The following is a 17,438-nucleotide window of genomic DNA, read 5'->3' as shown; positions in this document are numbered from 1 at the left end:
ACAAAATCAAGGAACTCCTATATGTTCTTATTGTGTGTATAGGTGTGAGATTTGATGCAAGAGTAGTTCTAATCACCTTGAACCAGTTTATTGAGTTTGATACACGTTTCATTTTAACCAGATCAGGTATAAATCATGATCAGTGGGAGACAATGAAGGGGATATGTGCTTCACAAGGATACAGTGGTTAGTTATGTTAAGTATGACCATGAACTCAATAATCTTTAGGTTGATGTCATGTGGAACTTAACATGTGATGACGGTGTCACAGATAAATATGTGGAGATTCCTGCAGATCTTGGTGGGTCTGAATGAGGAATATAAGGATTGCTATCAGTACACTGGAACAAAGTTTCATTAATGATGTAAATATGCTTGAGTGCCACAAAGGCCTCAGATTTTGGCATTTTCTTATTTAAACTCCTAGCGTTAAGCAGTGTCATCTTGATTTAAGTCAAACTGGAATTTCCTAAGATTATTCATCTCCATATGGGCAAACAACAGGTAGTATTCATACTTAGAGTGTTGGGATTTAAGAGTCCCCATTTTGGTCCTGTTGTGATCCATGTTCTCTTTGTCTCAGTTGCAGGAGATTCTGTTGAATTGGGGCAATCAAATGCATTGATCTTTTGGCATGGATGGCATACCTAACATCATTGTTTTTTCTTTTAAATGAACTGCTTTAAATATCCAGTGTATTGATTTCAGCATCCATTTGTCTTGTGTGATGCTTTCCCAGTTCCTTATACATTGGAGTTCTCTTCCTCCTATCTTTGGGGCAAGTGATATGGGTTGTGAACAAGGCTAAGCTATGGGGGTTATGGGAGGAAGGAGAGGGAGAAGAACCATGTTGTCACGGATGTTCCCTATGGAGAATAGGTCCCTTGAGGCCCTCAGGTTTGCCCTTCTGATGCTGCTGACATTTTTTTTGCACTGGTCCTTGTTTCCCTTCACCTGCTTATCTTTTTCTTGCCTGTGATAGTAGGGCCCAGACTTTGATGGGTAACTCTTATTATGCCCTGGCATGGGGGGGTGAAAAAGCTATTTCACTGACTACATAGCTTTCACCATTTCATCCATATTTCTGAATACTTCAACAGTGTACCATGGCCGTGTCTGCAGCTCCCCCTCGGCAGTACACCTTGCATATTAATAAAAGCACGCTACTGAGGGAGAGCCGTGTGCACCATTACTGAATCACTGTATGGGGTGTGTTGCAGTACTCAGAGATGTGTAATAGACCCTCTGCACTGTCAAAGGGCCAGACGGCACTGAAATAGAACAGTTAATTGTATTTACTTGGCCAGTTTGTTTTATTTGTAGGGGGAGTGTTACAGTGTCCATAGCACAGCCCCTGCACTGTCAAAGTGCTGGATGGCACTGAAATATAAATTTTAAAATGTCATTTTCATAGGATCATAGGATCATAGGATCATAGGATCATAGGAGGTTACTAGGCTATTGGCCCTGAGGCCCTTATAAGCCTAGCCAAGAGTTTAGCCCATGTTTAGGTAAATCAACACCCAATGCCCCTGTCTAGCAGGGACATGGGTGGAATCCCAGGGATATATTTTCTTTTTCCCATCCAGTTATCCAGGTTGCGCTTAAAAAGGGATAAACAGGTAGTCTTCTTGATGTGGAGAGGTAGTCTATTCCATAGATGAGGTAGTCTCTGAGCACAAATCTGTCCCGCCAACAAATCCTGTTGATATCAAAGACCAGGTTGAAGACAAATGTGTGGGGTACTCGAGTGGAGCTTGACTTGTGGATATGCAGCATTTCCATCAAGGTGGGGGGTCTATAATCACCTTGAATGCCAGACAGAGTTCACCTCTGAGGAGTCAGTATGAAACTGAGTAGAGGGATAGGGCTTTTAGCCTATCTGTGTATGGCAGATGTTTGAGGCTCTGGATTTTCCTGGTAAGGAACGTCTGTGGTCTCTCTAGCTGCTGCATGTGCTTTGCGAGGTAAATGCCAAAAGGTGTGTTGTACTCAATAATGGGCCTTATAAGGGAAGAATACAGGGATGTTATGACCTCCTTGTTCCTGGATGAGATACCCTTACTTATGAGGTGGGCCATGCAGAAGTCTTTCCATACCATGAAAGCATCATGGTGGTCAAAAGTCAGGTTGCTATCAACCTGGGTGCCCAAATCCCTCACGACTGATTGAGTTCTTAGGACATTGTTATTAATGTGCTTAATTGTGGGGACGTCACTCTCCCCAAAGGGGATGATGATGGATTTTTTGGTATTCAGCTTGAGGCCATGTTTCTGGCGCCAGCCGTTTGTCTGAATGAGACCCTTTTGGAGGATGTCCACATCACTAGGGGAATTGATGACAGCACCCAGCTTGCAGTCATCTGCAGACTTGGTCCCATTTTCTTTTTCTTGTGTTTGCAGAGCACAGTGCTTAGAAACGAACACGTGGCAGACATCTAAAAATAGAAACTGGATGCTTTTAATTTTGCTGGAAAAGTCAAGTTTAAGCATAGCTGAGCGGGTTTGCGTCATGTGGCGCGTCGGTCATCAGTGCTTAAATGTAACCAAAAGCTATATAGAAATTTATAGCTGAAATCTTCACATCCAGGTTAGCTGAATGGTTAGAATCATGCCCTTCTGTGCAATAGGTATATGGTTCAAATACCCAGACAGATCATTCAGCCTTTACATCTAATAGCATTAATATGTCATTTTTTTTCATCGATGTAGCTATTGATATTTGTTAATCAGGTTAGTCCAGCTAATCTAAAAGACCATTTTCAGTGGAGATATGAGGAAAAAAGCCCTAGCTGCACACAAGTGTCCAATACATTACAGTCACACCCCAAGATAATCTAATTAAAATACATAGGGTTGGTCTTGTATAGTAAAATACATACACATAATAAGGTACCATTAACGAGAAATTCACGTGGATATATATTTTATTTATCATGTAAAAGTATGGTTTGCCCTTATCTAAGCACTGCTAAGCCAAGCTAAGCAATGCTTAAACAGGACCTGTTTTAGCAGTACTTAGCAACGTGCAGCTCTGCTTAGCTGGTTTGGGCACTGCTTAGCAATCCCAGTTTAAGCAGTCCACAGCTCAGCTAAATGGGTCTGCTCACTGCTAAGCATTGCTAAGCGTTTGCCAGTTTAAGCACTGCTCAACTAAGCTAAGCGGGTCTGCACTGTACTAAGCTTCACTTAGCATTTTTAAAAATGGCCCAATGGTGCCAAAGGATGGGAAAATAGACCTATTTAAGCTGTACAGGTGGGAATACAGCCAGAACCTGTTAGAGTTTAATCACCGCAGGAGCTATGGCTGGAGTTGGAGAGGGTGCTCACTTCTGGGCACAGTGCTGGGCCATTTTGAAGTCCACAGTCATGGTTGAGCTCCTTGTTAAAGACCATGGTGACCAGCTGCTGCAGGGCCAGTACCAGGGTTGTGAATACAAGTCAGAGGAATAGGACTGGCTGGCATGTGACCTCACCATTGCAACTGGAATCACCTACACTGGTGAGCAGGTGCATCATCATTATGATGACCTAAAGTGAAGGAAGGGGGGCTTTTGGACCCATGGATACAAGACACTCGAGACAACAATGCCCCAGACGCTTGTAAGTATAGGAACCATTGATTTACCAAATTCTAGTATGAATATCTAATAAACAGGTATGCATAATGGTGTGTTTTCCCCTCACAGCTGCAGAGGAGAGGGCTTGCAACCTAGAGGCCTATGCAGGGCATCTGGCCAGGATGCACCAAGAGTGTGGTAAGTACAGATATATCTTGCAATATATAGTAATCTAATTAAGAAAGAGTACAGTAGTACCTGCCAGTAGATATAGTCTGTTCTTTGTGTACTGCAATGAATGTGTACATAAACATGGAGTGATATAAGTGAGTATTGCCAGGTACAGTTCAATATAGATGAAAGCATGAAACATGCTACTGTTACAGAAAGAATGTTAATACAGCATTAATAATGTTTGGGAATAACATGTGTATACTGTATGAATACTACATGTTCTGGTAATAAAGTCACCAACACTGAAAATGTGAAGGGAATAAATTAACTGAATTCCTAATCTCCAGGAAATACAGTACAACTGCAGTCAGAATTGTAAAGAAATAAAGGTAGTACTGCATAGATTGTGTAATAACTTCCAATGCCTGCATTATTTAAAATGCAGAACCATGAAGACTGTCAGCTGTATACCAATCACTGTGTCATCTCACAGTCAATAAAACTGTGTTCTGCCAATTCTAATGTGTATTCTGGGCTGTTGTTCAAGAAATAAAATATTACAGGTTTTGTGAAGTAAACATGAGTATAACACCATGAAGTGATGAAGGTTGGCAAATAAATAACTGTCATGCTAAAGTTTAGATGTGGAGCTGTACTACAAGATATAAGGCAATATGATATTTGTTTTGCACTAAGATCTGAACCTAGAGTAGCAATTTCTAAGGTATTATAGTGTGTTTGTTCCAGGATTGTCTTGTGTTAACCTTTGCACTATATGTATCCCTGAATGTAGGTACGCTAATTCAGGCAGGTATGAAAGTGTAATAGCTGTAGACTGCAAATAGACCATCTGCAAATGTATATGGGTCAGGTAGGCAGCCCAGCACCCCGATACAGTCTGTACAGATCACACATATTCCCATCCACTAGGGGTTAATTGTGTACACCTATATTCCAAGTACTAATACGCAGTTCACCTACTATCTCTGTCATGCACGAATTTCATGCATGTATATTCAACTGTCACCGCAGTCTTGTGTGACACTCTACCTATATTACCAGGTCACACTTTGTCACCAGGTGAGCTTTAGGTACATATCACTCACTCAGCACACAGCCGTGGCCCACTAGCTCAGTATGATAAGCAATATATATGTTGTTCATTTTGTCACACAGACCGGGGTTTGAATCCACGGGCAGGTGCGAAGATATATTTATAGTTACAGACAAGTAGTACTGACTAGTTATAGAAACAGTTATGTGTTGTTAACAGATAACTTCCCCACAGGACTTATAGGTAAATAAATGTCTGTAGCAGCTGTATGAAGGGTATACTATTGTCTGTGTCCACATGTAGGACTGCGTAAACAGCATTTCTCAGCAAGGTGATAAGACTCTATTAAATAAAATGACATAAAGTACAGTAGTATTCCAAGTTAATAAGACAAATTAAATGGTCTATTGTTGGTACGGCTGTATGCCTGGTGTGTCTGTGAATGTCAGCTAATAGTCTAACCCCATGCCTGCCAATGACGGCAGGATAAGTGTAAACTCTCTGTACTTTGCACGATACATGTGCCTCAATTGTCACGCTGTCATGGATAGTGATCACTGCTGCCAAAAACCTTGGAAGGAGATATCAAACCAGTTGAAGTATGCCAGGAGCACACTCACACAACAGCAGTGCAGAGTACACCTTGATAGTCATATATGATCTCCTGACATGTAATAGTCTCCTGTAGTTATGTATTTGTAGGTGTTGCTGCTTGGCCAATACCATCCCATCTGGATAGCTTGAGAGGTATGTACATGCTACAGAAGCTATAGGGCACTTGTAGACATAAAATTAGGGCAGGCCTGTAGAGTATTGAGCAGTACTGTTGTAAAAAATATAGCCTATACAGTTGGTAATGGAATGTCCCCCCCCCCACCCCACCCCTTATCTGCATCACAACTTGTTATTCTTATACTATGAGTATGGTTCCATTTTCACATATGTTGTTCTCAAAACCTATATTTATTTATTTATTTGACATGTGTTAACTGGGTTGGTCCAACTGAACAAAATAGCCCATTTTCAGTGGAGACCTGAGGAGAAAAGCTCCAGGTAGTTTATACAATGATATTAAATAAAGTAAGTACATGATCAAAAACATGATACCACTAAAATCAGAGTTATACAGAGTAGAATAAACAGATTATTTATTTACAAAGTAAAAGTCAGGCGGTATTAACAGAGGCAATATAAATAGAGTACAGACAGCATAAGCAGAGAATACACTATAAAATGTTCTTAATTGCGAAGGTTTAGCAAAACATAGAGATCTATATAGTTTATATATATTTATATATATATATATATATATATATATATATATATATATATAAAGAGAGAGAGAGAGATAAAGAGTAAAAAATGAAAATGATAAAGTTAAGCCAAAGCTCTTGTTATAGTGTAACCATCTATTTAGTTATTAAGGCAGACACATATGTGAGGGTCAATTTGAGGTGGTTGGGAGAGAACGAGGTAGAGGGATGGGGGTTAGGGGTTCAAGTGGGAACATGGCAAGGACAGATCCAAAGGTTAGCTAGACAGTTTTCTAGTTCTTTTTTGAAAGATTTGGTGTGAGTAATCTTTCTTAAGGTGGGTGGGAGTTTGTTCCAATTTTGATATACTGAATATTTATATAGTAGTGTTGGCCTTGTGTTGTATTATTGGTTATATAATACAATGGTTGCATACTAACATACCTTGTTGAAATACCAATACTGTTGGCCTTTTTCCATAACTGTTACTGGCATGCTATTACAATAATGACTGTTATTCCATTTATGCCTATGTTCTGTATGCTATGCAATTCTATTGTTCTGGGTTAAATGGAACACCCATGCATGCTCTTATAGCTAACATTGAAATGTTTTGTTCATGACTAACCAATACCCTTTGCCAAACCTCAACACCATAGCATGATTGGGTAGGCTGGTTCCAGCGGATATGCCTATCCCACCTCAACTGGTTGTGACACTAGGTCCCAGCGTGTCTGGGACCGAACCTGGAGCTGCTCCTCCACTGGTCCTGCACCACACTCAGATGGAACCACTTCAGGGGATGGGGCTCATCCCCCCTGGGCCCGGGCACTGAGAGTATGTGGTCACCCAAACTAATTTCCCAGGGATGGTGCGCAGGGTTATCCAGCATGATTTGGATGACCAACTGTGCCAGATTGAGGACAGACTGGTGAACCTGGAGGGGCAGGCCAGACCCGTTGCCCATCCCCCAGTACAGCCACCTTCATGGCCATGAGGGAGCAGTGGTGACTGCCCATGAGTGGGGAGCTCAGTCCACTTTTGCCATCTGGGGGAACTTGGTCCTCCAATTCTCAAACACCCTCCCTGTCCAAGGTGTTTAGCCACTCGTGTCATACACCACCCCTGTCCACTGTCTTGTTTGTCTTGTCTGTCTGCAAACACAACCTCTCCTACCCAACTTACCTCCCCAAACATACCTACAACCCTTCCCCAACATTCCACTCTAAATAAAAGTAATGTCTTTCGGCTTTTCCTGGTTAGGGGTCACCACAGCGGAACTCTGGTCCACTAATGATTAGCAGTGGACTTTACGGTTCTGAGGTGTCAGCCCGATGCCCAACCTTCAAAGAAGGCACACCCATTCATGCAAGCACCTACCTGCATGTTTTTAAATGTCACTCGACCGTGGGGAGGACATGCAGACTCCTACAGTAGGTGCTCCAGTCAAGAATCAAACCAGAGAACCTCTTGCTGTGAGGTGACAATGCTAACCGCTGCACCACCGCTGCCTAAAGGGCATCTGATCCACAAAAAAAAATCTCCCCATACATAACAACAACAACAACAACAACATAGCTCTCCATTTTGCCTCCACATACACTGCGTTCAGTCAATCATTCCAACAATTAATCAACAAGGTTATGTCACCCACACCCCTCCCTCTGGGATGTGAAGCTCCAAATTCCAAATTGTCCATAACATGCACAGCTGTTGCTGTAGAAGAAATGGAGAGCTATGATCCTTCCCTATGCCCATCCTGCACATTCCTACCTGCCTTTCATATTGATTTTCATCCTGCTTGCTCCAATTTCACCACTTTCCTATTGCCCTTTTTTGGAAATAGCACAGGTTTAAGTGGGACTAAGCACCACTTGGCATCACAGTGCATCATACAAACCATTGCAAACCCACTTAAAATATAGACCTACTATACCTCTAAACACCTATAACAGGGCATCCACACAACATCCATACATAAAGGATTGCAGAGGGAATGTTCAGGTGACAGGGACATGTGTCACAGTCTCCCTCTACAAACATACACAGCTGATAGACCTGCATCAACTGCAGCAGCATGCACATTCAGATAAAAATGATGTACGACACTCACATCTGCCTATCTCCTTATTGACCCCAACACACATTGTTAAACAGTAAACTGCCACAGAATCAGAAAGTGTGTTAAAAAAGGCCAAACATAGCATGCAAAACTGTGGACATACCACATCAATCCAAACAGTGAACAGTATTTCTACCTACACTCTGTGATGCTGTAGCTCCCAAACCTTGATAATGTCATCCTCACAGGCCAGGAAAAGGGCCAAGGCCTACATGGAGGCCTTAATTATAGCACTGTGTTGCCATGCCACTGGCTAATGAAAATGCAACCCAGCTTTTCTGGATGCTATTAGCAAGTGTGAGTCACAGACTGGTTCACCGGCAATCACCTGTTCATGAGCATTACCTACAAAAGGCAAGTTGCTGCCTATGGTAAAGAGGTCTGTGACTTTCTTCATGAAGACAGACTGCTATTTCCAAGGAAAACTACCACTGCATTTCTGCTCACAAAGGAGTACAGCACTATGCCAGGTATGCCATAGAGTTAACCATGTAATTTAATGCAGATGGGGGATGCAGTCATGGGAAATAGGAATTTCAACAGTAGGTCTCAACACCATATCTTGGAATGACATGTTGTTGTTAATCTGCTGTCCAGCACCTACAGTCTTCCCTTTTGGCTCTGTCTGCAGTGACATCGATCACAGCTCTGGCTTCTGAGTCCCCCCCTCAGTAATGGTCAGCTCTCCTATGAATGCTACTGGATTGTATGTTGTAAAATAGTGACAGTAACTACTGGTGGATACAGCTGGCATATCACATCATGTACTGTCAGTTAGCCCCTCTTAGCCTGTTAATGCCATACAGGGTAGTTCAAAGATTGTCCAGGTGTCCCAGACTGTTCCTGACATACTTTGGCTAGGTTACTGTGTACTCCACACCTGTATCTCCATATGTGGTGACCCCCTGCAGCAGGACCACAGGTTATAGGCAGTAATAGTGGGGGGGGGGGCAGGCTCTACCTCAGCAACAGTGTGTACATATTGAGCATACAATGTGAGGTAATGAATAAAGTACCAGATATTAATGTACCATTACTGTGTTCTGAGGGGTCTGGCATGTCACAGACACATTCCCCACACTCATGGGACAACCAATACGTATTGTTCAACTGGTTTCCAGACATTTACATGTATTTGGCAGAGGGTCTACATTGATCGGGCACATGTATGCATTCCGCAAACATCTGGGTACTGCAGAGGAAACCGTTAACTAAGTTAACTAAGTAGAACAGATGTTACTGGAATGTCCACATGCAGTTGTAGTACCACTCACCTATTGGTCAGCTGTTTGCTGTATGACATGGTACTCTAATGCTACTCATAGGGGACACACCACAGTCGATGGCAGTGATGGGTGTGGACACATAACAACATAGTCTGTCACAGCACACAGGCCATAACTGGTATAACTAGGACCATATGAGGTTACTAGTCTATGGGCCCTGAGACCCCATATGCCTACTAGGTCAGATGTTAGCCCATGCGTATGCAAGGCAGCACCTGATGCCCCAGTCCAACAGGGACATAGGTGGTATCCTAAGGTCGTATGTGCAGTTAACCATCCAGTTATCCAGGTTCTGCTGCAAAGGTGTAAATAGCTACCTTGCCTAATGTGGACAGGGTGACTATTCCACAGCAGGGTGAGTGTGTGGGACACACATCTGAGCCACCAACAAGCACAGTTGATGTCACACACCAAGGTGAGGGTGTGTGTGTGTGCATTAATAGAGTGGAGCTTGAGTTGTACTTGTACAGCATTTCCAACAATGTGGAGTCCATGATTGTCTTGCATGCCAGACAGGGGTCACCTCTGAGGAGTATGGATGAAACCAGGTAGAGGGTTGGGCTTATAGCCTATCTGTGTATGGTAAATGTTTGAGGCCCTGATATACCCTGGTGGGGAACATCTGTGATGTCCCCAGCTGCTGCATGTGCTGTATGAGGTGAATTATGAATGGGGCATTTTACACACTAATGGGCCTTATTGGGGGAATACAGGGATGTTATGACCCCAAGTCCCTGGATGACATACCCTTATGTATGAGGCGGCCCATGTAGAAGGTTTCCCATACAACTGAAGCAACATGATGGTGAAATGTCATGTTACCATCAACCTGTGTGCACAGATCCCTCATGACTGACTGTGTGGATGTTGTTAGTACTGTGATAATATGTGGTTATGTCACTTTCCCCAAAGGGTTTGACACTGCAGTTCCTTGTATGCTGCCTGAGGCCATGTGTCTGGCACCAGTCATGTATCTGGATGAGATCCTCCTAGGCAGATGTCCACATCACTAGGGAATCTGGTGATAGCACACAGCATACAGTTGTCTGCAGACATGGTAGGCCATAGGCCAATGACTGTGGCCTGCACCTCAGATGTATACATCACACATAACAGAGGCCCAAACACAGAACAACAGGTTACGCCGCTAGTTACGGGTCAACCACTAGAGGTGGATTACCCTATATGGGTTAGATGGGTCATGTCAGTGCGCCAATGTGCTACCCCTATGGTAACATATGGTGTGATGCATACTTGGAAGTGTATATCTATTACGGCTAAGTGGGTTTTACTGTCAAAGTCTTTGTCCAGGTCAAGGTAGGCAGTGTGCACTGTCAGCCCCCATTCCTGGCTTTGGTGACTGTGTCAAAGAGGTCAACTGAGTGTAACAGACATGACCCTTTCCTTGACAAAGCCTAACTGTACATGATAGTGTGTGGAGATTGCCAATGTTCTTGTTAATGAGGTTCACTATCAACTGTGCTATGGCCTTGCAGAACAGCCTAGTTAGGCTGATGGGTGTATAATGTGATGGATTGGTGGATACCCCACCTTAGTGTAAAGGGGTGACAGTGGTTATCCTTCACATGGCTGGGACAAAGGTGGTAGTCAGGCTTCCTTTGAATGCAGTGGCTTATGGTGTTGCAAGGTTATGCTTGTGGTCATGTAGCATGCATCCTGTGATGTGATAGGCTCCCATGGTGGATGTATACCATGACTTTCACATGGCAGTGGTGACCTGTTCCCTACATATAGGAGAAAGTAGCAGGTACTGTGGACATCCTGATGTACTGATGGGTGGCAGGTGGTGAAGCCTACACTAACTCTGTCAGGCATCAAGTATGCTATACCTACAGCAATGGTATAGCTGGTGTCATTGACTACCACAAGCGAGCAGATGCAAGTGCTTCCTGTGATGTTGCAGATATATGTGCAGAATGAGATATGATTGTCTGTAGTGGATGTTGGCAAAGTGAGCTTTGGGTTTGCTGTGCAGGTTTCCAAGCTTGATCCCATTCACTTGTTCATGCTAAGGAGACAATGCTCCAAAATGGACACCTGCTCCTACTGTGTCTCAGACAGTGGTATGTCATCCCTGTTACAGACACTTATGTATTGCAGATGTCCACCAGACAGGTGTACATATCCTTGCAGAGAATGATGTAGTCCTGTTGGGTATACCTGACTCCATGCATCTATACAAATGCACATATAGCACTTGTGTGTATGTGTGGATATTGGTGCCAGTCCCTACAGATGGTTTGGGGGCTGTGAACCTGTGTATACCACCCCCCCAGGAGGCTGTATTCCATGTTGGAGCTGTATGTGTCTTTGACCCAGCTACATGGGTATTGTGGGAGATGGTGACTGCAAATGTGACCGCATGATTTTTGCTTTGCCATGGAGGATGACACTGTAGGGTTGCTGCAGTGGTAACCTGTGTTGTGTAATATCATCTCCAACATGCCTTCACCTCATGTGGGGGTAGCCCCTAGCTGCACAGAGGTATTTGTAATTCCACTGTTGATGGCTCTCTGGCCATTTGTGTGCTGGCATGGATACATCTTCCGATGTATGTTTGGGTTGTTCAAGTGACCCTGGATCAGGGTACAGACCCAAATCATAATACAGTTGATGAGGTCCATATAGGTAAAATCAGCTTCCTGGTTACATGTGGTGGCCAGTAGCAAACTTAGATTTGAATAGGTGTGTTGGCAATGGCGAACTGCCTCTGCAGTGTCCCCTGTGCATCCTACTGCCTGTACAGAGTGGAGGTGTGTCGGTGTCTCATATATACTGAAATCACATATCCCGTGGCATTTCTGACCACACTTTGGGGTATAGCTGTATGATAGGATGGTTGACCAGGTAAGGCTGGGGTGCTCTCTGTAGCTTTGAACCATGTGTGTGTGAGACTGCACAGATGTCAGCCTTTCCCAGGGTTAAGAATATTTGCATTGAGGCCAGAGTCATGTGTAGACTCCTAGCATTTAGCAGCATGGCCTTCAATGTGTGCTGCACTGACAGTTGTATGTTGGTAGCGATAACCTCACCACTTTTCCTAATGAAGGCACTATGGGGTGGAGAGAACCATTGCCAGACACCTGAAGGCCAGTTGAGACAGATGGAGGCTATCTCTGACAAAGCATCGTGGTCTGTTGACCATATCATCTAAGGCTCCGAGGTACTGGAACCCCCTGGAATATCAAAGGATAAAAGGCCACATGTTAAGATCAATCATTTCCTGACTGGATTGTGGCATCAGTCTGGGTGACAGCAGAATGCTACATAAGGCTAGGGACATATCTGCCTTGGACACATAATCAGTGTGTTCACTTATGTCTCACTGCATATAGTTCAGGGATGTACATCAGAAGTCAGGAATGGCAACATGGACTATGACAGACTCATGACAGTACCAGTTGGTGAGACACAGGAGTGCATATGCGATATGGTGGATTCTGCCATCTGACACAGTAACTGTGACCATCCACATATACAGTCAGGTGAGAAGCATATCAGTGTGTCTTCCAATGGCGTCTCCTATGTGTAATATGTTTGACATGTGGTGATGCCTGCATGGCTGTGGGACACAGGTGTGTGGCCATGTGAGGTATGGCTGTGTAGGGCTGTGTGTTCACATGTGGCTTTGTCTCAGAGGTCTCCTTTGTTTGTGGATGTGTATGTTGAGGACCTCTGCATTGTGTGTGTGTGTGTGTGTGTGTGTGTGTGTGTGTGTGTGTGTGTGTGTGTGTGTGTGTGTGTGTGTGTTTTGTGTAGGTGTGGGTGGTGTATGAGGTGTATTGATTGCATTCACAACCTGTTCAGGGACAGATATGTGTGCTTGACAGGGAGAGAGCATAGCCTGTAGGTTCCTAATGTCATTGCATATCTCACACAGTGTGTTCCTTGCTGGTGTTTGTAGATGGTTGCCCATCCATGTACATGAGGTAGGTGCTGCACTGTGCCAGGATGCCCATATCAACCAGACTAGCAGGGGAAACTGTAGGATATTGTCCATCCATATAGCCCAGAATCTGAGGGAGGAAGGCCAGGGAGATTTAAGTGGTGGCCCTACAGCCCAGGTGCTTAATACAACAGTAGGAAGCTGACACCACTGCATAAAATGTAGACAGGCTATGAAAAAGCAGTAATAGGTCCAGCAGGACAATGCATTTGAGCACCTTGTAGGATATGCAGCAAGTAGCAGGAAACATCAAGATCAAGAGGGCAATGCATGCTGTATTGCCACTATGTTGCTGATAGCCACATGCATACTGTGGTGATATATGGCTGGGTATGACGTGAGAGTTAGAGGTGGATAGTGGTGGCAAATGTGGATGTGCAGGGTGTGTACACCATGGTGAGCAATGTATGTGGTCCTGAGATGCATTCCCCCCTTCATGTCTTTCAGGTGGGATGTACCACCGCAGAAATCCACCTTTCTCAGAAGCTGAGACCGCCACCATTATTGATGCTCTGAGACTCCATCACCAGGTGTTGTTGTCAAGGAGTTGCCATAACCAGCAAGAATGCGCTGCACTTTGGGCAGACTTCATGGCATTGGTTAATCATGTGGGCCAGCATGACAGGAGCTATAAGCAGGTCACTGATCTGATGCATCATGCACAGCAAAGGGCCACAGCTGTGGCCAGGGACCGTGCTAGCACAGGTGGCAGACCTGCTGCACAACAATCACTCTCGACCACAGAGGAGTCCCTGGCAAACCTGTGTTCAGCTACCAGCTCACAAGAATCAATAACACCATATGTCATGGAGGCAGGTGGCACAGCTTCCACAGATGAGGAGCATCCAGGTAAGCATCCAGTTGTCATCACATTAATACTGTAGCATTAATAGTGGCAGCCTTTGCATACCTGTACACATATGTCAGGTCAATCTGCATTTGTGGGGAGGGGGGGGTTACAATGCACATGTGTGCACACGTATTGTGAATGTCAGAAATGTAGGTAGTATCACAGTTTATACTGTGCATGCTGATGTATGCACATATTATCCTGTACTAATGCCACATTTTAGTCTGCTGAGAATACCTCTCCCACACAAATCTATAGGTACCGCTGGTGTGACCGGGGGACATCATGCTGCAGCATTCAGTTAAGTTGAGCAGTACCACCACCTTCAGATATTCCTTTGTGCATTCAGTTAAGTTGACCAGTACCAACACCTTCAGATATTCCTTTGTACATTCAGTTAAGTTGACCAGTACCACCACCTTCAGATATTCCTTTATAGATTCAGTTAAGTTGACCAGCACCCACCACCTTCAGATATTCCTTTGTAGATTCAGTTAAGTTGACCAGTACCACCACCTTCAGACATCGCTTTGTACATTCAGTTAAGCTGACCAGTACTGCCACCCAGTGGCAGCTCGTGCCATCGGACTGCCGGACTGCAGCCCTCCCAGCAAAAAGATTCACATTTGTATTTGGAAAAAAAAAATAAAACATGTAAAATATTTTGTTTGTTGAGTCCAACCTGCTCACAAGGTTCTGGAACTCAGACTGCACATGCTTATTGAGGTCTGTTTTTTTATATATATATTTATTTAAATTTAGCAAATAACCATTACTTTTTTATAGGTTCATAGGTTAGTACTAAGCTAACTGCCCTTGCGAGCCATTTTAAGCCTAGCCAATTATCCCTTGTGAGACTCAAACCTTGTGTTTGTGAGGCAAACACTTTAACCATTAGGCCACCTTCCAAACCTTTTAGAGACTGCTTTACAGGCAGTCTAGATATGAGAGTAGGCATCGATGCCCAGACATCTATGCGGTTTTTAATCGCACAGTAAGTAGAAGGGGGTTCGGACTGCCATGTCCGCAGTCACGTATGGTGACGTGAATGGCTGGATTGCTACTGATTGGTTCTCGCTCTCTTCTCAAAAAAGAGAGCAAAACAATCAGTAGTAGCCTGTAGCACACTAACTAAGCACAGTGCTTGTGCGACTGTTACAGAGTCGGACTATCATTGATGAAACTAAAGTTAGATAGTTTTGAAGAAAATTCCCTTTTCTTTGTTTTTTTTTTTTGGCTTGCTTCTGCCCTTTGTTTTGGCGACTTGCTTACAAGCAGCTCAGAGTCACAGAGTGAGACCAAGAAAGAAGATGCTCAAGATGGACACAGTCCCTACAAGTGAAGTAAAAAAAAAAGTTAGTAAACTGAGGAAGGTGTCAGACTCTGTACAGAACAGATGTCAATATAATTTTTATTTTTGCAGTACTCGAATGCAGCAGTAAAAAATGAAATCTGCACTGTGTCTAGATAGATGATATCAGACTCAGTCTGTAAATAAATATTGTGTTGCCATGTTCAGAAATTCACACAGGTAAAGTGCTTATGTTCAAAGCTCTCCCTATATGGCAGTGAGTGAGCGAGTGAGCATGTGTGTGTCTGAGAGATGAACTTGAGTCATTTACCAAAATGATTCCTGCTTTATACTATTTTTTGACAGGCTAGGGCCCATCTCTAGATATGTTGAGTGTTATGTATGGGAGAATGGATTCAGAACTGCTGCTAGACAACCTGACATTCTTATCTATTCCCTAAACTGCTGCCCCTTGACTCAAAGTCGATGAGCAAAAAGTAAAGAAGGAAAGAAAGGCCTAATTCAAAATCTAAAAAAACTCTTCTGTTCGTCTGTATTGAGCAGCTTGCTGCAGTTAAACTGACACAATGAGCACTTCAGCATTTCAAAAATGACTGCAAATACACTGCTGGTATTCAGGTATGAAGCCACATTATCTCCATGGCTTCATAAGGCAATGCCAGTACTATATTTCTGCACTACTGGCACCTGACAATTGCACTGCCTAACCATTTCCACCGGAGTAGCTGCCCCCTTACCCACCCCCTAGTTACAGCTCTGTAAAGATGGATGGATATTTGAATAAATAAATAAATGGATAGACAGACAGATAAATAAATAGACAAAGTATGGTTGCATATATGATATAATCAGTAAATTATGCCTTGCACGTTTTACTATTTACACATTCTTTTCACTGTGTTGCATGCCCTTCTAACACTGTTTCTCTCTCTGTTCCTCTCTCTCTCAACCTATCTCTCTATAAAACATGTACTTTTTCCATGCATTTATGTAAGTTACAGTCCAAATCCCATTTTCACTAAAAAAGCATACTTATATCTGATGGTGTGGAGAACACATTTCACTAAATATTAATTAAACCATATTTGCTTAAGTAGGCTTATTATGCCGTTAATGAACTGCCATACTAGGATGCTGTAGTTAAAGTCTTAAACTCCATTCTTCGCAACAAACATTTGGATCTCTGACAGCAGTCTGGACATCCATGACAGACCATTTTAAATATGGCTTATACTCTTCATCAAAAACAATAAGACAAGTCTATACACTTTTTCTGGACATAGTGCTAGAAAATTCCAGAGTCCAGAGCTGTCAGCTTTCAAAGTCAATGACTGTAATCATGATTCAGATATTCCTTTGTACATTCAGTTAAGTTGACCAGTATCACCACCTTCAGATATTTCTTTATAGCTTCAGTTAAGTTGACCAATACCACCACCTTCAGATATTCCTTTGTACGTTCAGTTAAGTTGACCAGTACCACCACCTTCAGATATTCCTTTGTACGTTCAGTTAAGTTGACCAGTACCACCACCTTCAGATATTCCTTTGTACGTTCAGTTAAGTTGACCAGTACCACCACCTTCAGATATTCCTTTGTACGTTCAGTTAAGTTGACCAGTACCACCACCTTCAGATATTCCTTTGTACAGTCAGTTAAGTTGAGCAGTACGACCACCTTCAGACAGCCCTTTGAATATTCAGTTAAGTTGACCAGTACCACCACCTTCAGATATCCATTTGCAGATTCAGTTAAGTTGAGAGCTTTATCAGTCTGGCATGGCCTAAAATAGGTATTATGGGTGGTGGAAAAGGTCTTTGCCAATATCCAAAAGCTTAGAGGGGATAAGTGCAAAGTATC

The sequence above is a fragment of the Protopterus annectens genome, chromosome 14.part0, assembly GCF_019279795.1.
Source record: "Protopterus annectens isolate FY-2018-M chromosome 14.part0, PAN1.0, whole genome shotgun sequence".
Lineage (NCBI taxonomy): Eukaryota > Metazoa > Chordata > Ceratodontiformes > Protopteridae > Protopterus > Protopterus annectens.
The sequence above is the reverse complement of the archived record's forward strand: the minus strand, read 5'-3'. Positions refer to the sequence as shown.